Source organism: Nicotiana tabacum, chromosome 4 (assembly GCF_000715075.1).
Source record: "Nicotiana tabacum cultivar K326 chromosome 4, ASM71507v2, whole genome shotgun sequence".
Lineage (NCBI taxonomy): Eukaryota > Viridiplantae > Streptophyta > Magnoliopsida > Solanales > Solanaceae > Nicotiana > Nicotiana tabacum.
In genome coordinates this window covers 118876319-118904293 of record NC_134083.1, presented here as the reverse complement: position 1 = coordinate 118904293, position 27975 = coordinate 118876319, and the positions used below count along the sequence as shown (strand labels likewise).

The window sequence follows — 27975 nt, the reverse complement described above, 5'->3', positions numbered from 1 at the left end:
CGATGATGTAGCTGATTTCATTAAGAGTTCCTTCTCAACTTCAGGTACGAGGGTTGGCGTGAAATTGACCACGAAGTCCGCTAAAATTTGAGACTTGATGGCCGTTCGGGGTTGATATTCGATATCGTACCCGCTGAGTTCGACGGCCCATTTAGCCAATCGGCCCGATAGTTCGGGCTTGTGCAAAACATTATGGAGTGGGTAAGTGGTTAATACACATATGGGGTGACATTGAAAATATGGCTTTAACTTTCTAGAGGCGCTTATCAGTGCAAGTGCCAATTTCTCTAAGTGTAGATACCTAGTTTCTGCTTCTCCTAAGGTTCGACTTACATAATAAACAAAAAACTGCATACCTTGCTCTTCCCGAACTAGGACACCACTTACCGCGATCTCGGATACTGACAAGTACAAGTAAAGTTTCTCATTTGTCTTCGGAGTGTGAAGTAGTGGTGGGCTCGATAGGTATCGCTTCAATTCTTCCAATGCTTGTTGACACTACGGAGTCCAGGAGAAATCGTTCTTCTTTTTGATTAGAGAGAAAAACCTGTGGCTTCGATCCGATGACCTCGAGATCAATCGACCCAAGGCAACTATCCGTCCAGTCAGCCTTTGTACGGCTTTTACACTATCTACGACGGTGATGTCTTCGATGGCCTTGATTTTATCGGGGTTGATTTCGATCTCCCTATTTGATACCATGAAGCCAAGGAATTTTTTCGAACCGACCCTGAAAGCATATTTCTCGGGGTTGAGCTTCATGTTATATTTCCTTAAGATCTCGAACGTTTCCTGCAAATGAGCCAAATGGCCCTCTGCGTGCAGGGACTTAACTAGCATGTCATCAATATAAAATTCCATTGACTTACCTATTTATTCTTCGAATATTTTATTTACTAGGCGTTGGTAAGTAGCTCCTGTATTTTTTAGCCCGAAGAGCATTACATTATAACAATATGTTCCATACTTGGTGATAAAAGAAGTCTTTTCTTGGTCTTCCGGGTCCATTTGGATTTGATTGTACCCGGAATAGGCATCGAGAAAAGTAAGGATCTTGTGGCCGGCCATGGCATCGATCATGCGATCGATGTTAGGCAGTGGAAAAGAATCTTTCGGACATGCTTTGTTTAAGTCCTTATAGTCTACACACATTCTAAGTTTGTTCCCCTTTTTAGGGACTACAACTACGTTAGCTAACAATTCGGGGTATTTCACCTCCCGAATGGACCCTATTTTGAGAAGTTTAGTTACCTCGTCCTTTATGAAGGTGTGCTTTCCCTCGGACTGGGGTCTTCTCTTTTGCTTCCCCGGTCTGAACTTAGGGTCCAGGCTCAGTCGATGCGTTGTTATCTCCGGTGGGATCCCTATCATGTCTAAATGGGACCATGCAAAACAGTCTATATTATCAATAAGAAATTGAATAAGCTTTTTCCTGAATTCGGGGGTTAACCCCGTTCCCAGGTATACCTTTTGCTCGGGCAGGTACTCAATCATTATAACCTGTTCCAGCTCCTCGGCCGTTGATTTGGTGGCATCCAAATCTTCGGGAACAACAAAGGTCCGAGGGTTTAGAAAATCCTCCTCTTCTTCTTCATCTACTACCTGTTTCTCTGATTCGGTCGAGGCTGGGGGCGATGATTGCTAGTTGGCTGCCTGTTTACTTTTGGTGCTTGATCTTTCTGAGGTCGATAGTGTCGAGATCGGTGTTACTTCATCGACTGCAAACATTTCCTTTGCAGCATGTTGTTCCCCGTATAACATTTTTACACCATCCGTCGTCGGGAACTTCATCATTTGGTGGAGGGTCGACGGTATTGCCCTCATGTTGTGGATCTAAGGCCTTCTGAGCAGTGCATTATATCTCATGTCGCCTTCGATTACATGGAACTTAGTATCTTGGATGGTTCCAACCACGTTCACCGGTAGGATAATCTCCCCCTTAGTCGTTTCACTGGCCATATTAAAGTCGTTTAGGACTCGAGATGTAGGTATAATTTGGTCCTGCAGGCCGAGCTGCTCCACGACCCTGGATCTGATGATGTCAAACAAAACATGTAGCTCATCTTTCTTGATAAGAGGAATGTTCTTCTCTAGGAAGATGATTGTAAATTATGTCCAAGTGAGAGGTTGTGATCCCACTAGCCTGCCCTGATCATAAGTCTGCCACAATCTCTTATAAGTTGTTTCCCTCGTTTAGAAGATAGTAAAGTCAATTGCATTGGACTCAACTAGTCCTAAATTATGCAAAATCTCATGGCATCTGGCTAAGAAGTCTTGAGTATTAGTTGTTGAATCATCATCAAAATAGGGACGGGATAACTTCTGTAACCTGTCCATCATCTTTTGTTCCTCCACAGTCATAGGAATTATAAGCACTGTTTGGGCCGCAACAACAGGCTGTTAGGCAATAACAGGTTGCGGTACCCCACTAGGCTGGACTCTTGGCGTCTGAAATATAGGAGCGTGCTACTACTCTGGAGTGTGAGTAGCTGGGATCTGAGCTCTCCCTCCAGCCTGAGAAGTTGTTGGATCCCTAATAAATACTCTTGCCCGAGTCATGATCTCAAAGAACCGCACAATGCAAATCAAAGCATCCTAAAGTACAAGGGTGCTAATAAAACCTCAGGAACTTGTTCTGGACCCGACTAGACAAGCTAAAAGTATTTTGCTTAAAATTTGAATATCTCATCAAATTAATATTGAGATTAACTAAGTTAATTTGTTATCATCAAAATTAATAGTTGAAACATTACGACAACATTGGCTCCCTCACAAAAAGCTAAAGGAAATATCCACAAGAAATAAGTAAAGAAGAAGATAATCTTGGTCGTTGTTCATGGGAATGAGACCGAACGAGCACTAACATTGGTCCTTTATTCTTTCTGGTTGTGGTGCATGGCACGATTTACGATTTAATCTGGTCATGTTACAGTGCCTTTGCATTGTAGAACTGACATTTGACTTTTCCAAAAATTATATGGTCAAATGATTTCTGCAATTATGGAAATGCCGGAAGCAGAATCCAGACGGCCCACGCATCTCTATACATTTTTCCTGTTTGATTCGTATCCACTTGAGAGTTTTCTGAATTCTAAAAGGTTTTGGTAGCAGAATTTAAAATCAACAAATGTAAAATTTTACTTATTTCTCGATGGCAAAATATCATTGTACTCAGAGTTTTTGTTAAGAGAATTAAACTTGAACCTAACTCAATTATAATGTTAGTTTAGATGATTGTCCAAAATCATATAATTAAGTACATAATAATCTATTTTCTTAAATATTCTCAATTAATGTGGAACACTAACACTATCGCACTCTCAAGTCTGAACGTCGATCTCATTAACCAATGTGACTTAACACTTCTTTGTATCCGACGCACGGCTAACAAGTTGGAATTTGCAGCTCCTCCATGCCGATGAATAATTGAGTGGCAACCTATCTTCTTTGGCACTTTGCAGCTTTCTTTGTTTCACCTCAATCTTATCCAGCCACTAACCTTTTTTTTTCTTTTTCTTTTCTTTTTTGTCCATTTCCAATTCATACAATTTGGTCGTATTGGCTAAAGTTGAAGTTTGAGTTTTTCAATTATTCGAGAATAAGCATAGTAATAAATAAGTAACTATTGGTACGAAGGGTATATGATGCATTTTCAAAAGTTTGCACCACATATCCAAATATAACTTTTTCAAATTCAATGCTTTCGACGCTAAAACCAAACATGCACAACAAAATTTAAGAAACTAAACTCAAAAATTAATTCTTTCGAAATGGAATCGAACTGGCCTATAAATATTTGAGCTGAATATTTCAACTGTGTGTTCCTAAAAAGAGATCTGAAAGTGAATTCGTTTAATAAAAGATATAATCAGAGGCCCGCAGTTTATTTGTCTAAACTTAAAACAAAAATCACGTACTCTTTCTACTTTATTTGTCACACTTTTCTTTTTAATTTGTTCAAAAAAGAATAATATATTTTTCTTTCTAGAAAATGTTTAGTTTTAGCATCTTATGAGTTTTACTTTTGACGACGTGACTTATTGAGACCTTCACTATCATCTATCTATATTATTATAAAAGCACAAATAACTTATACTAAATGTTGAACGACTAAAATATCTCTGAAATATTGAACGATTTTTTTGCCCTTAAATATTTATATAATTAAGGATCTAATTATAAATTACCTAATGATGGAATTCTTTTTCGATTTAGACTATACATACCCGACAAAGTTGATCCTACTTGGACTAGAAAGGCACGGAATAATTTTATTTTAAAAGAAATTCCTAAATCTGCTTCTATATCCTCCTCTTATCTTAGGGGGTAATCAAGCCGGTACTTGTGGATTCAGGGGCGGCATCAAGTGGGAAGAGTGTCGCAGAAAGATAAAGATCTGGGGAGATACCGTCTGTGATCCATGGATCTCCGATCGGGAAACCGTATCCAAGCTCCGTGATTCTTCACTTCAAGGAGTAGAGTCGCTGCCCAACCCTACCTATATAAAAGAAAAAGAATCGATCCGACCGACCGAGTTGGGCTGGGCGTCCATGTCACAGAACCTTTCTCTAGCCAAGAATCCCATTATTGATCGAATCGGGGCGGATCCAATTCATTGGCAAAAGAAAAATCTATCGTTTTAACACTCAGAAAAAAAACCTAGAAAAGAGGAAGAGTCACTAAGACAAGAGAGCTGTGGTCGGCCTTATAAAGCTCGCTAAGCCTCGCTTCCCTCTCCCCTTCACTTATTAATTAAGTGGAAAATAGTCGAAAAGTCTTCCGAAGAAGCAAGCTTCAACGCTCCCCAGTTAAAGTGACTAGTCTTTCTTATCCGAAAGCAAGCAAGACAACAAGGGAGGTTTTAGGCAACTCGCTGGTTTCGAGATGGTCGACGGATGCTCTTATTACACTCGTAGTCTCTGAAGGATGAGAACCAACTATGTAGCATCTACATCGAGAATTCAAGTATTGTATACATCATTAGTCCGATCCTTTGTAGGAACACCCACCCAATCGTGAGAAAATGACGATTCACTAAAAACTTCTCTTTTTGTTTTGACGTTGTCAACATCCCGAAAGAGAATTCCTTTGTTAGTGATTCGGCTTTCTATCTTAAAAAAGATAACGAAATTTCGAAGAAGCTCTTTTAAGAATATTTCCCGCACCTACGACCCCTTTTAAAGGAGAACCAGAAGAACAACAATGAACTCAAAGCTAATGAAGGAGATCCGCAACTTGAACAAGGTACACCATTTGATCGAATTTCAAAAAGTCTTTCTCACTATTCAGAACAGTGGAGCTTTCGATCAAGATCTTCTCGCCTCACCCGTTTGGGCTCTTCGAATCCGAACCTTTATGCATTGGTAGGCTTTCGACTCAATCTAATAGCCTACCTATCGGGCGCCAATAAAAGAGAAAGTTTTCGCATGGGCTTTCATTCGGAAAAGGAATTATCTGCACTGGCTTCAGTTAGCCGTGAAGTACGCTGATACCCCGGTTGTCTATAAATCATCACAATAAAGTGTGATAACCTTAAATTCTCTCTATACTTTGTTTCAAATAAGCGCCTTGAAGCTAGCTAATCCAGCCAGCAAGCCATAATTGTTCCTAATTATAAACAAATACATAATTGTGTTAGATTGGGAGACTTACATAATGTATGAGTTATATTTGAAAAAGGGATAGTAAATATATTTATACCCTTGAAATATTAACCGATTTATACCCTACATAGGATAAAATAGTGATCTTTAACACTATCTAATAATTAGGATTTCAAATCAATTAAAAAAATTAAAAACTTTGAATTGCTAAATCACTACCGCCGCAATTGCCAGTATTTATTTGATTTCAAGAGCAGCTTTTGAAGTATTCAATATATTGTAATACTCTTCATCAGGGGTGTACATGGACCGGGTTGGTTCGATTTTTATCAAAATCAAACCAAACCAACTATATCGGTTTGGATTGGTTTGGTTTTGTCGGGTTTTTCGGGTTTTCGGGTTTTTTGTGACTTAAATATTATTTCAATCTTACTTTGTTAAATATTTGATAAGTAAATATATATTTAGTAAAAATATAAAAAATTGACAAACATATTATCGATTAAAATATTCTTATGGGAGAATTCTATTAGTAACACATAATAGTTACTTTTTTAGTCGTCTGACTATAATTTTTTGTTGCTTTCAGGTTAACCGAATTTAGTAATTAAACGTAAAAATTAATATGATACCTAAATATTAATAATCACTTCACATTCGAAAAAGATATAAGAATTTAATAGATCTTAACATATGATATGAATATATGGAAGAACAAAGAGATTGACGCATTTAGTAACATTCGATAAGAAAGTGATCATACAACCCATTATTTACGGTTAATAAATATGGAGCACTTCATATTTTATTAAATACTATATCCCGTAAGAGAATTCCAAATATTTCTAGATATTTTTTAAAGTAAATTCTATATAAAATCTTAAAAGTATATATAAAAATTATATATTTATATGTCGGGTTGGTTCGGGTTTTTTTACTCAATACCAAACCAAATCAAACCAAACCAAGTCGGATTTTTTAATCAGTTTGGTTTGACTTTTCGATTTGGTGCGATTTTTCGGTTCGGTTTGTATACCCCTACTCTTCACGGCACTCCAACTATCTTCAAATGTCCTAAATTCACCGTCAACTTAACGCAGGTTTAGTTTTTCACTTTATTTTTATTGTAAAACATTTTAATTTCATGCCACCATAAAATACACTATTTTATGATGAAAGATAGAAACTTTAATTATATGTCTTCTGTAGTTCAAGAGAGTGTAATCAAAGTCATGTCTTTCTTTCAATTTTGGTCTTCTTTATCCTGAATTTTTCTTTTTGCGTGCGTAACACATTATATTAAGTCTTAGTTATTAATGTATTGCATTGTGGTTATATGCAGATAAAGATACAGATTTGCTGTGATCTATTTATTATTATGAGAGGATTGAAACTTGATTAGGAAATTTCGGTTGCTTACTATTCAAAAGATACTTTGTCTTCAAAATACAATTCCATGATGGATAAACTTGCTCGGTTGCTTGTTCTTCCAAGAATATTTTATGTCATCAAGATACAATTCCATATATATGGATAAATAAAATTGTAATAATAAAACTTTTTCTGATGTTAATTTTATGGAATTCAAACATTGGAGTATGACCAAAAAGAAATTAAATGTAAAGCTTATATCTTTGCAAACAAATTAAAAGGCAACGGTTTTCTCATATTAATTTGTGTTGTCTTTTGACCAAATAATTGTCTCTTCTATAGTACTGCACATACACACACACACACACACACACACACACACACACACACACATATATATATATATATATATATATATATATATATATATATATATATATATATATATATATATATATATATATCAGTAGCGACACATGTTTATTTTCACATATACTCAATTTAATCAGTAGTCACGTAGGTTTATATTTACATACACTAAATTTTTTTAGAACTAATAACCAATAATTGTCTCTTCTAAAGATTTGCACGTAAAATATACACAAAAAATATATAATCAATAGCCATGCATATTTATGTTCACATACATCCAATGGTGTTCAAAATTACTCCACTTCCCTAATTAATTATACTTCTCCAATCACTAATTATATAAGTTTATATTTACGATCCAAAAAAAAAGATAATTTAGAACAAAACCAACTCAACGTATGATCATAGGAGATACCATAATCCAATTACATGATGAGCCATAAGACGGTAAGACGGTACATGCGATTGAACCTCCCTTTCTGTTTAGTATAAGGTACCATTCCTTTTCTGTTGCCAGAATTTCATCATTCGTGGGTAAGTTTATGATTTTCACGAAATTAAGCTTTAAAAAAATGAATGAAGGTGTGTTGTTTATATTAGTCAGATGACGGGAACAAAATTGTTGATAAAATTAGAAGTTAATTTTGCGCGTTGGATATATAAGCCAGAAGCGATTTGACAAATTTATGTGATCAATTATAGTGCAATGCAATTTACAGACATTAACCTTTAACTAATACTCCAAAATAAACAACAAGGTAATTTTTTAACATCCAACAACCAATGTATAAGTTTTTATTAAACCAAATATTTAAATTATTACGAAATATTTATACGTAGTGTACTATTGGAAAGGGCAAAATTTGCAAACTATTACAACATATTGTGGAAACATATTACGAAGCGATAACGTGTCTAGATAAATTTCAAGGTGACCAAATATTTCTCCTTCTTCATATAGTAAAAAGACACAACACGAAGCAAAATTTCATGATTCAATCTATCAAGTCTTCTCATGTGAATGAAAATCTTCCTTGTCCATTTTCTCCATTTAATTAAGAAAACTATAGTGATAAGCAAATGAATTAGCTAATAGTAGCAATCTTTTGTATCATAAGGTGCATGAGATTAACACTTTCCTGTTAATCAGTATATTCACAAATTTATGTTAATTATTACGCACGCCTATTGTTACACGTGCGAGGCATGTACACAGAGACTAGTACTATATTAAAAGTGGGAAGCCTTTAAGTCAAAAGTTAAATTACTTTTTTACCCTTTTAAAGTTTAATTACCCTACTTATTTTACAAAAATCATAATTTTTAAATAGAAATAAGGACAAAATTATTCTGAAGAGTTGTGAATGTTAAAATGTTGGACATTAACAATGAAATATATATATATATATACACACACACACACACACTCTCTCTCTCTCTCTCTTAACTAAAAATTTAAATTACCTAAATGCCCTTCTAAGTAATTTAAATACCTTGTTTTTACCAAAAAATTTAAATAAACACCAAATTTATTTGAAGGGTTGTGATCCTTCACATTAGTAAAGGTGATGACTTTTCCCAATCTTTAAATCTAAAGGCAACCGTTTTTTGTGGGCATATCAATTGAAATTATAAAATAAAAAATAAACTTAAAGCCTAAACTCTGGAAACACAATTGAGATTAAAAAAGAAAAAAGTTGATGGTTTTGGTTCACATCTATTTGTGATACGACACCTTCTCAGCAGATAAGTTTCTATGGAGTTTTTCAGCCCTTTTATTTTCCTTGAATATTGACTTATGATTTGTATAATTATTATTGGCTTGCTTAGTCATAGCAATACTATTTTTTGATTCTTAATTTTATGCAACTAAAATAATACTTACTATAATTTAACGTGTCTTTCGATTAGCATTCATTCATGAAAATGAGTCAAAACCAATAATGCTTCACGTTGGGTAATCTACTTTGTTTTAAAAAGATACTGACAATTAACCTAGCATATTAAAGTTATAAAATTATTTAGTAACTTTATTGTTGTCATAAATATATATATACATGTGTGTATATATGTAAATATATAACTATGTATCTGTGATGAGTCCAATTATTAATATATGTGCTACGGAAAATTATTTGTATCGTAGTTGTTTATGTGACATTATATTAGTATAAATATATACTTGATATGAATTTTATTTAATGCTTTGTGCTATTAGTACAGATTTAATATTGCATCAAATTATCACTAATTTTAATCTCATACTTTTCGCATGTACTTTCCATGTTAGCAATAGTGAAAACACTTATTAGAAAATGACGGAGCTAGAGAATAGAAGTAATAATAATAATAATAATAATAGTTATAAATGAAAGTAAGTTAAAATCACACGAGTTTCATTGAAAAAAATCATTAACATACGATATGGATAATAAGTTGATGAAATTTCTAATTTTGAATTATAGATATGATCAAATAACTATTACTTTATGGGCAGATTTTACTGAAAATGATGGTGAATTTAGAAGGAAAAAAAAACGATTTCCTACATGCAAAAATTACAACGAGTGAATTTGCTACTAAATTATTCTAAGAATTCAATTTTCTCTCCTAATATAATGAAAGATATTCTTTCAAACTCATCCGAAAAATAATTTTTTTGTATGTTTACGTTTTGCAATAACGATAAACTAAGCACATGATCAAATAATCTCTAATGGTGGATTGTATGTATGTCAACATGTATTCTCACATGGCCAATTATGTGAGAAGGTTCCGTCAGCACGAGGTAAGACGATGGCCAGAAGACTTTCTCTAGCTAAACAGAGGATTTATATACCTCCTCGAACCATATACGGCGATCAGCTCAATTGAAAGTCCAGTGTATGTACGATCAAAGATTTTACCACGCACGCTCGTGTATATGAATTTTTTTTAGTAATTAGACTTTTTCTTTCCTATCAGAAATCTATGATTTTCCATCAAGGTTCAGAGAAAAACTCCAATTTAATACTTCCACTACAAGAAACTTGATTTTTAACGATAATTTCTTAACGAAGGGACATGAATCCGGTCGTTATACGTGAACTTATAGCGGCCAACTTTTTTCAAGACGTTAAAGTCAATTTTTAATCTCAACATTAACAAGGGGAAACTATTTTATCCTAAAAAGTATAATATTTCGTCGTTAAAAGTAATTTATTAAATAAAAACAAGCACAAACTTTTTCCCTCTTTTCTTACGCGCAACCAAACCCAACCACCCAACCCTCAAAAGAAAATCCCTAATCTTGGATCAAAAAATGCTTGTTTCAATTGGAAGAATGAAGAAAACTGCTCACCACCTGCGCCATCTCCTCCGATTGCCCATCTTGGAGTAAACTTCTTCGAAGTAAAAATACAGCCCGTCTCCTCCATTATCATCGACTGCTCGTCTAAGAATTTTCTTCTTATCAAGGTATGTTTATACCAAATCCCTAAACCTGCCATGTAACTATTGAGTGGAATTGGGTATTCTTTTATTGTCCAATGGTATCTCGGTTTGATGGTATTGTTCTGCTTTTCTTAGTGTTTGTCAAGTAATTTGGATTTCTTCTTAGAATATTAATGTTTCCCAATACTATCTTTTTCAATGTCTAGTTATGCTGGATTAAACCTGCCCAGAGTTGTAGTTTTCTTTAATTTTTGTTGTTTATTGACCTAAGTATAGACCTTTATTTGGTATATGAGGTGAAGGAGAAATAGGTATAAATATAGTAAGGGGTGATCTTTTTTTCCTTTTCATGTAGTTTTTCTATAAATTGGTCTTTATCTTTGAGCTTTTCGCTGCAAATATGACTAAGGATATAACCATGAAGACATAATGATTTTTAAAGAATTATCACTAGTTGGATGAACTAAAATACAGGGGACTTTACATTTCTATAAAGCTCTTGTCATTACTTGAAGATCTAATATCAATATATGAACTTTGAGTTTTCAAACGATGCGTCTAAGTGCTGGATGAATTTAACTAGGTATATCAAAGAGTAAATTGATGGTACTTAATACAATCTAACGTTGAGGAAGCTAGTTAATGAAAAGCCAGGACAGAGTAGGTGATCTAAGTTACAAGTGCTCACAAATATTTCATGAGTCTAAAGAATTCATTGCTTCTAGGTGCAGCAGAATGAGAAATGCTTGTTGTCCTACTAACCTATACACTTTAACCATTTTTGAGTGTGACTGTAACATTTATTTTCTAATTGTAAACCTAGTGTTGAGTCTGAGTCTGTGTTCTTATTAAATTAACTACAATAACTGGAATGTAAACTAAGAAGTCTTCTGGTGAGTGCACCCTTGAGTATTGTTGGAATTTTACCTTCATGGTATCCTTTTCATTGGATATTTTTAAAGTCTCTTGCATTGAATGTGGATGAGATTTTGGCAGGGAATATCTTTTAGGCCAGCACTAAGGATAGAAATATGAGAAAAAAAGCTAATTACTTTTTAATTCTAAACTAATTAGAGATATATAAATTTTATATACTCATTTAGATCCACTCGGAGTCTATGTACATGATATAAGAATACTTTTGGTATGTGTTTTTTTTTCATATTAGTACATATATAATTTAAATCTTTTGGTAATAATATTGGTTTAAGTATAAAGGGACTACATCTAAGATTCGCTTAGAGACGTGATCTTTTAGCATCTTGTTTTTTTAACTTACTAAACACATAATAAGAACATTAATTTCTCTTGATACAGCTTGCAATAAAGATATCAACTGAATATCACATGTTTCGAGTAACAAGTAACAAGTAAAGCGGTTGCATGTTTCACACTACTTCCCTAACAATAAATTACCTCCTCTAAAATTATGTGCTTTTATTTGTGAAGTAAATCACATCTTCATTCTTGCTTACTTTGTGATGAAAAGCTCAAAATAATAATTAATTCGGTATAACAGTATTTTTATTCTACCTCTCTCAATATGTTCTTTTTTTCTCCTCTTAAAAGGAAATTATTTTTTCTGTGTTGGTGAGTTCTTAGAGAAGATGGTTTATTTTTTGTTCTTTTGTTGCTTCACTTGTTTAACAATTTATCTGCATTGAGTATAGCTATCAGCTCATATCAAGAAGTGAAGGTGAAGAAGGCAGAAGTTGCTCAACATTCCCATGAGGCACAAGTTGCTTGAATTTCTTTGCAGTCGATGCTCAACACTCCCAGGAGGTAGTAGTTGTTATTCGTGCAGACATTAGTTCACCATTTTTACTTCGTGATTGTTGTTTGTGAGGATAAATACCATTTCAGGTATGTCTTTTTTATTCTGTTTCACTATCAGTTCAAGAATGTTAAATGCTTGCATTAATATATAGGTGTAGTTGATAGGTTTTTTTCATTAGCTATCCAAAGTGAAAGACACTAGCATGAATCCTTATCCATGGGTTACAATTAAAGTCTTTTTCTGTAATTTCTCCTATTTAATGACATCCATGAAGTGATATTATGTCCAACTATAAGTTTTTCCTATATCATTTGCACTCTGACTATTTCTTTCCTATCTCTGACTATTAAGGTCCCTGATCATATCTTTGTTAATCTTCCATTTAATATTACTCCTATAAACTTTACATTGTAGTCCATTCTAAACTTGTAAATTAGATTCCAACTCCAATCAATCTCAGAACTACAAACATTATAAGCCTTGAGAAAATAATGGAAGATGATCTTATGGACAAAGGGAAAGAACTTTTTGTAAATGCCAGCATTTTCAGCAAAAAGAAGGGAAAGAATTTTGTCATTGATATCTTACTGTGAGCTATGGTTCCCAAGAGAGACAAAGCTTTCGTACTCTTACCACTGAAGTTTTTTCTTCCTAAAGTAAATTCCATTTGTGGTAGATTGTCAATAGTAATCCCTAATTCACTCTTAGACTCTCTACTTATTATTTATCAAGTGATAGCATTTGTCATTTCTACAGTGTTATTGCATTTCTGGATAGCATTTCTGCATTTTAGTATTTTTGCACAATTTTATGCATTTCTGTAAATCGTTCTTCATCTCTGCACAACATTCGGTATTTCTGCACGTCATTTTGTATTTCTGCACAATACTCTACTCCTGTATGTTTCTGCATGACTAAAGTTTCATGCAATGTCAATGCTTCCACAAGTAAATTGATGCAACACCTTTTTAATCTTTTTCCTAATTGTTGAAGTAATGCAGTAACATACACTTTTTCTTTTAACAGATCAAGAATTTGAAGACATGAAGCTTTCTTGAAGATAGTGTAGAGCGAGTTGAAGCAGATGAGAAATGTTAAAGAATAAATTGAAGTACAAGAGGAACCCACTTTGTTTTGCGAAGGACTTTTTAAAGATATTGCTGTTTGTATATGCTATAGTTCTATTTTTTCTTTTTTTAGGAGTTGAATAAAATAATGTTAGTACAATTTAGATAAGTATATTTTTGGTAATGTGATATTCTAATCTTTTGTAATCAACAATGATGTTTATATGAGTATTGACTTTTTGTATGTGTTTGGATATCTGTGTGGATGTCACAATATTAGTTGTCGTTATTTATACAATTAATGAAAAAGATTCTGGTCGCTAAGAGCACTTACAAAGGCTGAGTTTGTTTCCGTTACTGATGTTTTAGTGACCAAAAAATAACAATTAGCGAAGGGAAATTCAGCCTCTAAAAAGAGGAATAACGACTGGATTTGTTGTCGTCGCTAAAAGGTTTTTAACGACCGGATTCCAATCCGGTCGTGTACTATTAACGTCGGAGCTTTTAACGACCGGTGACGATCATAATTTATTTGGTCGTAAATAATTAATAACGACGACTTGGACTTGTAGCGACCGAATTTTCCCTCGCTTAAGGCCTTTTTTCTTGTAGTGTTCGTCTCCCCCAATAATGCCTCCGCCTTAGCCCCATGATCTTTCCGTATGCGATTCAATCCTCTTTTCGTCTTGAATAGTAATAGTAGGGGATCCAGTAACGAATAAAATGAATAACTTCGATTCGGCAAGGATCTTATCCCCTTCTACTTCGAAATGTCAAAAAGATCAAATTCCTCAAAAAATTAAGGATTGGTAATCTTTTATAGAGATTGTTGCACTTTCGAGACGGCTATCAATATCGATGAGGAGTTTCGATTATGACATAGCAATGAAAATAGATGAAAGGAAGCCTTAAGTAAGATACGTTTCATTACATGTTTATACCTTATAAAATAAAAATAAATGAAAGAAAAATATAAGTATCAAAATAAACTTTGATTGTTCAATATCCAATCATTTTTATTTTGACATATAAGCTACCAAATAACGATCCACATTGATCATTCACAAAACTTATGCTTATTCTTTCATGTGTAAACCTTTACAAAACTTTATTTCAATAATATTGATACTATTTTGCAAAATCGTATATTACATGATTCAGCATACACGTCCATCGACATATTTTAGTTAATGGTCGTATAGTAGATATACCGAGTTATCGCTGCAAACCCCGAGATATTATTACGGCAAAGGATGAACAAAAATCCAAAGCTCTGATTCAAATTTCTCTCGATTCATCCCCTCATGAGGAATTACCAAACCATTTGACCCTTCACCCAACACTTATTTAAAGGATACTTTTAAAACTTTGAATATATCTGACTTGCATAAGTTTTCCATAATTCCTTAAACTCTGGGATTACATAAAATAAAACGGAAAAAATATATAAAATTATTTGTTTCGAAGTCACGTAAGGATGCTAGAGAAAGAAAAAACTTTTTATTTCAGACCATTGGTTGTGTGAAATGGAAAAGATCTCATTTGGCCATAAATAAGTATTTCAGTATTTGCGGATACTAGTTTGGCCATTAATATTTACAAATATCAATAAAATATTAAACTACTTATATAAAAAATATTTTAATTGAAATAACAGTTTTCACACCATTTTCAAACTTTTTTCTAAATGACTTATTAGTATCTGCGTAGGGGCCCATTCATAAATGAAAAGGAAGCAATTTTCCCGTGACTTATAATTAGCAAGTCTTGTAATTCTAGTCCTTCTTCGTCGATTTCCCACTCGTACTCGTGTTAAAGGAAAGATAAAAACGCCAAGCGAAAGCGTAGAATACTGAAACCGCTTGACACATTCACAAACTAGAATATTCCCCGTAATTTTAGTAGCTTATACCCATAATCTGGTAGATTAACACTTGCCAAAATCGCATATATATAGGCGAGGGAATGATACCGTCACTAGTGTTAAACAGAGAGTTGTTGTTGTACAGAACAAAAATGGGTGTGCCAAGAACAAGTTTTATTCTTGCAGTTTTGGGTTTGATAATCAGTGCTCCCATTTTATGTAGAGGTGGAACTACAAGCAGTTTTGTTAGGAAAGTTGAGAAGACCCTTGATATGCCTATGGACAGTGATGTCTTTAGTGTGCCTCCTGGCTATAATGCACCTCAGCAGGTTATTTCAATGTCTCCATCTCTTTGCGTTTTTTCATGTCTTGTACTTTTCATTGAATGGGAGCCAGTTGGTTTGCAACAATGTCCGTATTTGAGTCGAAGGCAGGTTTCCTGAAGATTTGAGTTAGAGCTTGCTATGAGCTGTTGAATGCTGGAAATGCATTTTTCATGTTTGCCTACTTAATTAAATGGATGGGAAATGCCCTTTTTCTATTATATTTGCTGGTTTTGCTAGCTTTTTTTTCTTCTTCTTATTATTAATGGAATTTAGTACTTTACTTATTTTATATTGATTTTGTTGGGTTATTTTGTTAAGGTTCACATAACACAAGGTGATCATGTGGGGAAAGCAATGATTGTCTCATGGGTGACAATGGATGAACCTGGTTCAAGTACAGTTTTATACTGGAGTAACAACAGCAAGCAAAAGAATAAGGCCACGGGAACTGTTACTACCTACAGATTCTACAATTATACTTCTGGTTACATCCACCACTGCATTATTAAGCATTTGAAGGTGAATCAAACCTTCTTTCTTTCTTCCAATCTTAAATCTTAGGGAATAACTTTGGTTTCTACATTTAGTTATTCTCCATTGCCGCATCGTGCCATTGTTATATAGCATACATCATATCTACCTTTTGTAACGGTATAAACACAACATTTTGCAGTGCAATACCAAATATTACTATGAGGTGGGGATCGGTCATAATCCAAGAACCTTTTGGTTTGTGACTCCTCCACAAGTTGGCCCTGATGTTCCTTATACTTTTGGACTTAAAGGTAACCATTTCAACCAAACTATTGCTCTACAATTTAATTCTTTTTGAGCTAATTATGTTAGCACTGCAATTTCGGCTTCTTTTAATCCTTCAGTGGTGATTTTGAGGTTCACTGTGCTTTCTCAAGGGTACTAATTAAAATGAGGGAGAAGCATATAATATCATCTATACTCGGTATCTAGGATTGAGTGATAGTACTAAATTAACTTTGGTGAATGAACTTTGTTACATGAGTATTATTCACAAACTATGCTTCAAAATCCAAATCCTGAACCTGGTTTAGTATCAATTTCATTGTGCATTGATAGTTCATGGAAAAATGATAAGGACAAAAAAAGAGGTTCAACCATGTAACAAAAAAATAACTTTGTTCCTGCCATTTCTATGGCTTTTTCCCAATCTAAGCTGCATTTATCTTACAGGGGATCTTGGTCAGAGTTTTGATTCAAATAGGACACTCACACATTATGAATTAAATCCAATCAAGGGGCAGACAGTGTTGTTTGTTGGCGACTTATCTTATGCAGATAACTATCCTAATCATGACAACACAAGATGGGATACATGGGGAAGGTTTGTAGAGAGAAGTGTTGCTTATCAACCTTGGATATGGACAACAGGGAATCATGAGATAGATTTTGCTCCTGAAATTGTGAGTCATGCAAATTCAATTTTCTTTAACTTGAAGTGGATTTCAGGTGCTCTTGGACGTTTTACCTTTATGATTTTACAGGGAAATTCTAACAAATATGTTGGTGACTTTTCTGCAGGGGGAAACAAAACCATTTAAGCCCTATACTCATCGATATCGTGTCCCTTATAAATCATCAAACAGTACAACTCCCTTTTGGTATTCAATCAAGAGAGCATCAGCATACATCATAGTTTTGTCCTCATATTCAGCTTATGGTAAGAGTATTGACATTTCACAGATTATTGTCATACATACTTATGAACAGTGCAATGTCTGTTTACTTTAGCTATTTAAGATTCTATGGCTGATTATGGTGTTGGAAGATAAACATGCTGCATATAGTACAGACATTGTTGTTATATTTGGCCAGAAAATATATTCAAGATCTTGTGCCTTTTCACTCTTGAAGAATTGTTCTTCTAACATGAGTCCAGGAAGTAGGTCTTTTATTAGATTAAATGAGTGGTGTTATTTTAGCATTTTAGTGAGGTCATAATTTTTGTTAGCATTTTGCTTTGGTTCCTAAAAAGTATGAGTTCATTTCCTTTTAATAGCAGAAGCAATTAAATATCCAATTCTTTTATATGAAGTTTTCTTCGTGTTCTCGATTATAGGCATGTACACTCCACAATATCAATGGCTTTATGAAGAGCTACCGAAAGTTAACAGGAGCGAGACACCATGGCTGATTGTTCTATTGCATTCGCCGTGGTGTAACAGCTACAACTATCACTATACGGAAGGGGAGACCATGAGAGTAATGTATGAGCCATAGTTTGTGAAGTACAAAGTTGATGTTGTTTTTGCAGGTCATGTTCATGCTTATGAGAGATCGGTATGTCATGCACCAATATTATGCAGCTAAAGTCATAGTGATATCTGTCATACAAAAGGTTTACTTTGTTTTGTTTTTCAGGAACGCGTATCCAATGTGGCTTACAACATTGTTAATGGAAAATGCACTCCAGTTCGTGATCAGTCTGCCCCTATATACATAACAATTGGTGATGGTGGAAATATTGAAGGCCTAGCCAATAGGTAAGATTGATCCAACTCGAATCCCCTCGTTCTTTAATGTAATCTTGAACATTGAGATATTCATATAAAGCATAAACTAGATACGCGGTAGGTACACTGAACACCAATTGACATCCGAAAAAAGAAATTCTTGCAACTACGAAAACTACGAGCAAACGGTTTTCATCTGTTCTAGTTGCATCAGTGACAGATTACTGATAGATATTTTTTTTAACACCTTTTTCAGCATGACAGCCACAGCCAGAGTACTCTGCATTTCGAGAGGCTAGTTTTGGTCATGCTACTCTTGATATCAAGAATAGAACTCATGCTTATTATAGTTGGCATCGTAATCAAGAAGGATATGCTGTGGAAGCTGATAAGTTGTGGCTTTATAATCGTTTTTGGCATCCAGTTGATGATCCTACAACAGCCAAATCATGATCCTCCTGTAAAGGAATAGTTTTTTCTTTCTTTTTTTCCTGCCTTGTGTAATTCTAATTCTGGATCTGTAGTCAATAATGTTTCTTAATCACCGATGTCATGCAATCACCCATTGAAATCAGCTCCAAGTTAGTCATGTTCTTCTTTTTTTAGTCTAGTCAACTCCTTGGTATTCCTTCATTCAAAAAGTAATGACACTGGTATTGTTTCATGAGTCAAGTAATTGTTTTTCTTTATTTTAACAAAGTATAAAATTATGATTTATAATACTTTCATGTAATCTCTAAATATTTAATCTAATCTTACAAAATTCAACTTGTTACCTCTTAATCTGAACTTTGCCAACAAATAAAATTTCACTTACAGAAGATACTACTTTTTAGTAGTCTTTTTTTTCTGGAAAAAGAATAGAAGATACATTTTAGGAAAACACATGAATTTACTGTGTGAGACATTTATATACCCTGAAATAAAGATGGCTGCCAAAGTTTCGAATGCTCAAGGTAGTAAAATCAACAACAATCAACAAATAAGCCGTACCTTATGAATCTTCACAATCCATTTCACTCTATTTAGACCCATATCATTCCAATTTTCAAAATATTAGGTTATCTAATGGAATATTCTGCCCCATTAACAACCCTTATTTGAGAATCAGGTTTCATGAACATGCTACTAGGCTACTGAACTGGTGTACACATATGTTATGTTGTCAATGAAGGAACCAGGTCCCTTGAAGCAGATGTCTAAAGAATATGTGCTTAAAAGTGGTTTCTACAATGAACCAACAGCTGACAACGAACCATATGTCGTGAAGATATGTGTTGTTCTGATATACAGAGTTTGTAGATGTGTCATACTATCGACAGAACCAGATCCCTTGAAAACGCTGATCAAAAGCTAGAAGCTTATTCCTAGTGCAAGTCGGTTGAGATGAAATTTTATTGCAATTTGGTTTCCTTGAAAAAAATTATTTCGTGGGCTGAAAGTATGGTAATAATCAGAGAAATTCGTGGTCAACAAGGATTCATTAAATATGAGAATACTTGCATGGAAAGGAAAAGCATGTGAAGGACTCTTTTAAGGGAAGTCAATTCATAATGCAAGTCGGATTCCTTAAAGAATTAAATTTGTGTGATACAAGGAAAATATTTGCTGGAAGAATTCGTGTCGAAAAGTATTCAATAATTATGGAAGTACTTGCATTAAAAGAAAAGATTTGAGGAGTTGGAAATAAATAAGGAAACCAAATCCTAAAGGATTCTTTTTCTCAACTGATTTCTTTTAGGTTTTGGAGCATAAATTGGAGAAGGATTTCGTCCAACCTCATGCTTATAGAAAGCAGCACCTTGCTACTATTGAAGCTAATGCTATTTCACAAAATTACGGAGAATCATCCAAAGAAAATAACATTCATAGCAAGAAGGTGCTTTCAAGAATTCAAACTACTCAACTGAAGAATCAGGTCAAGAAGACGAAACTGCGGAAGTTCTTTAGTTGTTTAGGTTGAGTCAGTTGTTCTTAAATTGTAACCTATTTTACTTTTGAGAAGTGTAAATGTAGGTGATCAAATTCCAAAATGTTTTGTTTCGCTTTCTAAGCTAGAGTTAGTTTAGAAAGGGTTAGCTACAATTGAGTTAATTGCAGGGGAAGGGTACTGGAGTTAGTCTCCTTGGTTATAGAGTTGTAACCTAAAGCTTAGCTATAATTAGGTTGATTGTTGGGGTAGGGTAGTAGAGTTAGTCTCCTTGGTTATTGAGTTGTAACCTAAAATTTTTCTTTGAAGTTTGTGAAGTTTTGAGGGCAAATCCGACAAGGGTAGGTCGTGATTTTTTACTCCCTTGAGCAAAGAGTTTTCCATGTAAAATTGATGTGTTATTTATATTTTCGCACATCACTTTCAGTTTTGTGTCAAAGTAGTTCTGTCAAAGAACGAGGTTATTTGGCACGCGAAAATTGGATATGACACAATTCACCCCCTCTTGTATCTAGGTGCATCCTAAAATAATAATCAGAGCAGGTTCTTTTAACTGGAGGCTAACACCTTGAAAGGATTCGAGATGGTTGCACATCCAAGCGTTCAAGAAGGACAATCAACCATAAGGCCACCATTATTCAATGGAAAGTACTATGGATGGTGGAAAGAAAGAATGCGAGACTTTCTGGAAAGCGAAGATTTAGAACTCTGGGATATTGTTAAAATAAGTGTTGGCGAATTTTCGAAATTCATATTGAGGAGTTCAATTGCAGTTTTTTAATGGAATAAACTGTGATTAATTATAGTAGGATTTAATTCACTCCAAAATTTTGAATTACAATACTATAATTGGTAGCCTCTTATTTGTTCTGTGGTCACTATTATAGGGATGACAATGGGGCAGGGCGGGAGAGGGACCGGGCACGACAAACACTTAACAGGGCAGGGCAAGTTAACATCTAAATAGGGCGGCAGGGCAGGGCAAAATTTAAGTTTTGAAAATTCTTAATAGGGCAGGGCAGTTATAGGTCATCCATTCCTCTTGTGATGCTTCTCTTTTATCCTTAAAACTGGCCGCAGCACATTCAGATATTCCTGTTGATACTATGAAAGGAAAGAAACTGATAATTTAAGAGTCAATGAAATAGTTTTTGTAAATTATAATAGCTTCTTTCTAATTTTCTAAAATTACAATTAGCTCTCCTCGTATTACATACTAACACTTAAATGAAGATCGAATGGCTATTTTTACGATACCAAACAATGACGTTGAATAAAGATAATATTAAATCTGAATATTGTTTGAAAAGGAGACAAAAAAATTAAAAGAAAGAACATGACTTCAACTTATCTTCCATCTAATTTATGGTAAAAACATACAATGTTAATACTTAATAGTGTAACCTATTTTCAGTATTTGGGTTGCTTTTACTGGTTTTACATTTAAGCAAAATAAATTGTACTCCCTGTTAAAAACAAACATTTCAAATGAATATGAAATTGTAACATTTCATTCTAAAATTATTGCATGCAACTAATAATGTCATTAAGCATTTATCACTAAGGGGACTTAATAATTAGTCGTAAATGGGCCTCACATGTAACTTTAAAAATCATATAGATCTAACAAGTTGATAGTTCAGAGACGTATTTGTGAACATAAATATAATACTTTGTTTTGCTTAATTATAAATGAATCGGGAAAATATTTTATTTTGATATTAAAAAAAAATAAAGAAAACAGTAAAAGAATAAGATTAGCAGGGCGGGATGGGGCAGGGCGAGGCGAGGTCTAAATAGGACAGAGAGTTAAACGAGGAGGGGCAAAATTTTGGCAGGGGAAGACTTAACCCGCCCCGTCCTGCCCTATTGCCTTTCCTAACCTGCTATACCTAGTAAAAGCCTTGACAGACTTGGGAAAGAAGTTGCTTGGGAGAAAAGTTTTCTATTTGAGTTGGTTTAGGATTCTATTACCATAGCATAATCCTACATGTTTTTGGGGCTCTATTTTTGCTTAATTTTGTGGTCTACAAATAGAGGATCATTTTCACCCAATAACTTACTCTTTAAAGTAGTAATATTAGCCACACAAGTATTTTTCGTCCAAGGCTTGCTAGGAACATAACATAACACTGCAGTCCTGGATTCTTCCATGTGAACGAGTTGTGCAATATTTTGAGAGGTTAATGCTTCTAATCTCTGTAATCAAATCATTGTCTAGATTACACATATGTAATATCTATGTTTATGCTTGCTTGTACAAATCTTGGGTTCGAATTTCAAAGACACACATTATGAATATATTTCCACATGCTTGGAAAGGAAAGAGAATTTTTCATGCATAAAAAGGACATGTTACATTCATAATTATATAAATAAAAGTGTTTCATATCTAACAACTTTATCTTTTAAATGAGGAGGTTCACCCGTAAAATTTACAGGACATTCTATTTGATCGCGCCCATTTAACCTGTACCCATTTTTTAATTTTTTTTAAACTAGTATTCAAACTATAGACAACTTCATGCATTTTTCTCCTCCCCCTCCCCCTCCCTCTTCTTCTTCTTCTTCTTCTTCTTCTTCTTCTTCTTCTTCTTCTTCTTCTTCTTCTTCTTCTTCTTCTTCTTCTTCTTCTTCAATGTGAAATAAAGGTGAAGGTGAATTTATATATTGTTTGTGAGCAAGTTTTAAGGTAGTTTATGATATTTTTACAGTGGTGAGTTGTTGTTTCGCTTTATTTTTTACTACTATTTAGGGTTTCTTCTTCTTCTTCTTCTTCTTCTTCTTCTTCTTCTTCTTCTTTTTCTTCTTAGTTACAAAATGAATTTGTTAGATTTACTGTGATTTTGACAAATTAATGATTGTAGTTTGTTCATGATGATATTTATGTTTCAAATTTGAGCTCATTTAGAATAGATTTAGGCGTTAAATTGTATATTGGATTGTTGACATTCGAATAACAAGTTTATGTTTCTGGGCGATTTGCACTCCACACCTATTTGTCCTTAAGTGCATGAAGGTATTGGTTGCACTTCAAACCGATTTGGCCTTAAGTGCATTTAAAGTATAATTTTTTTACTTCAGACCTATTTTACCTTAAGTGCATGAAAATATTTATTGTACTTCAGACCTATTTGGCCTTAAGTGCATCTGAAGTACAATTTTTCCACTTCAGACCTAATTAACTTTAAGTGCATGAAAATATTTATTGTACTTCAGACCTATTTGGCTTTAAGTGCATCTTAAGTGCAATTTTTGCACTTTAGACTTAATTGGCCTTGTGTGCATTGCACTTCCGACTAAAGTTTTTTCAACTTCAGACCCGATAAGTCTGAAGTTGATCCTAAAGTGGGTAGTTTTGCCAGTGTATGTACAAAGTGGGTATAACTTCAACTGTGAGTCCAAAACTACTATAGATGCAAATGCCCCTTAGTGCTCTGGCCTTATTATTACATGGGCTTTGATCCATTATCCGTGACGGATCTAGAGTGTAGTATATGGGTTCCTGAAAACCCAGTAAGTTTTGGATAAACTTTGTATCTCTATTACAAAATTCACTAAATATCTATAAATATTTAATTGTGAATCAGTTACTATTGTATATTAATTTGAGATTATGACAGAAACCCATAAACCTTAAATTCTGGATCCGCCCCTGCCCATTATGCCATCCTTCTATAATATATATATATATATATATATATATATATATATATATATATATATATATATATATATATATATATATATATATATATATATACCACTGAAAACCTATTTTAAATCTTATTCACCTTTACGTGACATAAGTTTCAAATTTATATGTATAAGTATTCTGTATTTAATTAGAAACCGTCTTATAAAATACTTGTATCACTTCAGTCTGCCATCAAAAATTTGCTTTAATTATTGTCATCCAACGTCGACCCTGAAACTTCGCTTTATATGCGTGGAATTACATTTGGCTGACAGAGCATGATACGTGAAACAATGAGAAAATGACAACTGGAATATTACAATTAAAAGGTGTACGAGTTACAAAAGGTACGAGCCAATCACTCACGAGATAAAAAGGAACCTATGCTCGAGCCTAAATTAGTCAAAGAAGAGACACGGGAGGAATGAATCAAGACAGAAAAAAGGGAAGATACACGAACCTCCAATTAATGAGGAAGGAGAATCAGAATCGTTACAGAATCTTCATGAACAGTTACGATTACCAATTATAACAGATCATTAATGCTACTAAAGCTCATAATGATTCAGCCATAAATGAAAGAAAACGTTATATTTGTAAACCTCTATATAAGGGAAGATAATTTCCCTTGTAAAGAGACGTTCCGACTTCTTTTTGGAATACAATTATTTTCTTTTGCTTTCAATCAATTATTTTAATATCTTTAGTCAGGTTTATTTCCTTTTGAATAATTGAGAAAGTAAGGAATTTCTTGGTTATCAGCAACTCGAGTTCTTCTAAAAATAGGCTTTGACTAAAAATCTTATTTTTTTTGGTTAAACAAATTGGTTCCGCTACCGAAAATCTGATAATATTTTTACTTTCCAAATCCTTCTTTCTCACAACCAAATCATGTCAACTATCAATGACAACAACCAACAGGTGGGAGGAACTCCAGTTCCTTCACCCCAAAAATCTCTACGCAATTCTCGAGAAGGAACACCTAAAAAATCCGCGCCTCACACAAATGAACAACATGGAGATGAACATACCATCGAGCAATTGAACGCTGAACATGTGAACAGTGCTCTCCAAGCTTTTGTAAGGGGACTGCCAAATGCACCACCAACACATCCCCCAAATAATACTACTAACATAGAAGATCCACGCCCGGGGCTTGCCAATTCAGGAAGTGGAGGAACTCTCAATGAATCACGTGACGGGAGGTCAGGTACACCAAATAACTCTGATTTATAAAATTTGGTACTAACTTTGTAGAAGCAGATGAAAGAATAAAATGACCGTATCGAACAAATACCTGGTGTACCATGTGTGATTAAGGGAGCGGATATTTACAAATTTTTGCAACAACCTTGGAAGCCAAGCGCAGCTCCACTGCCCATTCCTAAGAAGTTCAAAATGCCTGATATCCCAAAATATAATGGAACAACTGATCCACGTGATCATGTAACTGCATTCACAATAGGTGTAAAAGGCAATGATTTGACCAAGCAAGACATTGAGTCGGTTTTGGTCAAAATATTTGGAGAAACACTCACGAAATGGGCATTAACATGGTATTCTCTTTTACCTGAAAATTCTATTGATTCTTTTGTTGAACTTGCAGATTTATTTATAAAAGCACATCCAGGAGCTCAAGAAGTCGAAAAAAGGATGGAAGATATTTTCAAGGTAAAACAAGGAGATGATGAGTTACTCAGGAAATTTGTGGATAGATTCCAGCGTGAAAGAATGATGCTTCCGCGAGTACCCGATAATTGGGCAGCCATGGCGTTCGCAAGTAATTTAAATGAAAAAAGTTTGGAAGCCACGAGAAGACTCAAGGAAAGCTTACGATAATTTCCTGCAACAACATGAATTGATGTATATAACAGGTATAGCACCAAGCTACGAATTGAAGAAGATATCGTTGCACAATCAAGGGTTGATGAAAGAATAAATTCGAGGCGATCGGAGTCTGAAAAAAGGTCCAGTAAGAACAAATACGAACCTTATATGGGACCCACAAGGTGAGACTCACGGTCTATGCCAGAAAATGTACGGTATGACTCTAGATCGAGAAACAGAGGTGCGGGGTCATCATCAAGATTCAGAAAGGAATGAGATGTTCGTGATAGAGAGACCAACGCGAATGCAAGGATTGGAGATTATAATTTCAATATCAGTACTTTTGAGTTGGTAGTTGTTCTAAGGAGTATGAGAGATAAGGTGCGGTGGACAAAGGAAATGAGATCAAACCCAAGCAGAAGAAATCTAGATTTCTGGTGCGAGTTTCATAACGACCATGGCCATAAACCAGCGGATTGCAGGTTGTTACAAGGTGAAGTAGAGCATTTGTTAAAGCAGGGATATTTAACAAACCTGTTCAGCGAGAAAGGTAAATAATCTTATATGAAAAATAGACAAGAACCTCCAAAACCCCCATCTCCAAAAAGAAAAGCTAACGTGATAAGCGGGGGAGAAGAAGTCAACGGTGTAACATACACAGCTGCGAAAAAGACGTCGAAGTTCACAGTAACCCACGGGAAGCGAGTTCGTCAAGTTTTGGAGGAAGATAGTATAACATTTGATGATGCAGATACGGATGACTTGATGATTCCTCACAATGATGCACTAGTAATATCTTTACTTATATATGATACTAATGTAAAATGAGTTTTGATTGACCCCGGTAGCTTCGTGAATATTATTCTTCTACGAGTGGTGAACGAAATGCATATTGGCGACAAGATGGTACCAAAAGCATGTTCCTTATCTGGATTCGATAATTCAACCATTGTTACAAAGGGAGAGATAGTGCTAACTACATTCGCAGAAGGAGTCATCAATGAAAAATAATTTCAAGTAATAGACACGGACATTGCCTATAATGTGATTCTTGGGAGGCCATGGATTCATGATATGGATGCTGTGTCGTCTGCATTACATCAAGTTATTAAGTTTCCTTCAAAATGGGGAATTCAACAAATTCGAGGAGATCAAAAAGTTTTTAAGAATATCAATTCAGTGGTGGAGTCACACAAAGAAAGCATTGATACAAATGAGAATTTTGTGGAAGACGTTGTAAATCAAATTTCATCTGAAAATGGCTCACAGAAAACATACATGGATTCAAGACCGGATGTCATTCAAGAACCAAAATAGAATGAAAATATCAGAACGACAATTGAAGAGCTCGAAGCTGTTGTATTATTCGAACAATGGCCAGACCAAAAAGTCTATATTGGAGCAAAGCTGAGCCCGGAAATGAGAGGTAAGTTAGCTGAATTTTTAAAAGCTAACACAGATTGTTTTGCCTGGTCGCATTCAGATATGACAGGTATACCTCCGAAGGTGATGACTCACAAATTGAATGAAGATCCATCGTACCTACCTGTCAAGCAAAGAAAAGGAAAGAAAGCAAGGCTCTTTCAAAAATCAAGTGATTCAGGATGAGGTACAAAACTCTTAAAAATCGGTTCAATACGGGAGGTAAAATATCCTAATTGGTTAGCTAATACTGTGGTAGTTCCAAAAAAGAATTTCAAATGGCGAGTTTGCGTAGATTATACTGATTTAAACAAAGCTTGCCCAAAAGATTCGTTCCCTTTACCGCATATAGATCAATTGATTGATTCTACCGCAGGTCATGAGCTGTTGAATTTTTTAGATGCATATTCAGGTTATAATCAAATAAAGATGGATCCCCTAGATGAAGAAATTTTTTTATTTATTACAGACAGGGGGACGTATTGTTACAAAGTCATGCCTTTTGGTTTGAAAAATGCTGGGGCCACGTATCAAAGGTTGGTGACTAAGATGTTTCAAGAATACCTGGGGAAGACTATGGAAGTCTATATTGATGATATGCTAGTCAAATTTGCACGAGTAGAGGATCACTTTCAACATCTTTCAAGTACCTTCGAGATCCTCTGCAACTATAATATGAAATTAAACCCAGAGAAATGTGCCTTCGGCGTAGCTTCAGGTAAGTTTTTAGGTTTTCTTGTATCTAACAGAGGTATTGAAGTAAACCCTACACAGAACAAAACCATTGAAGAAATTCCCGAT

At 34.4% G+C, this 27975-nt stretch overlaps 1 long non-coding RNA gene and 1 pseudogene across 1 annotated transcript; both read left to right on the top strand.

Annotated features, from left to right (window-relative positions):
- The first annotated feature begins 10562 nt into the window (after positions 1–10562).
- On the top strand, positions 10563–13866 carry LOC107826505 (uncharacterized). Its single transcript, XR_001657290.2, has 3 exons — positions 10563–10802; positions 12449–12641; positions 13582–13866. It is a non-coding gene; the product is annotated as an uncharacterized LOC107826505 (long non-coding RNA).
- A 1579-nt stretch (positions 13867–15445) lies between these two features.
- Positions 15446–18890, top strand: LOC107826506 (purple acid phosphatase 2-like; annotated as a pseudogene).
- Positions 18891–27975: the final 9085 nt, after the last annotated feature.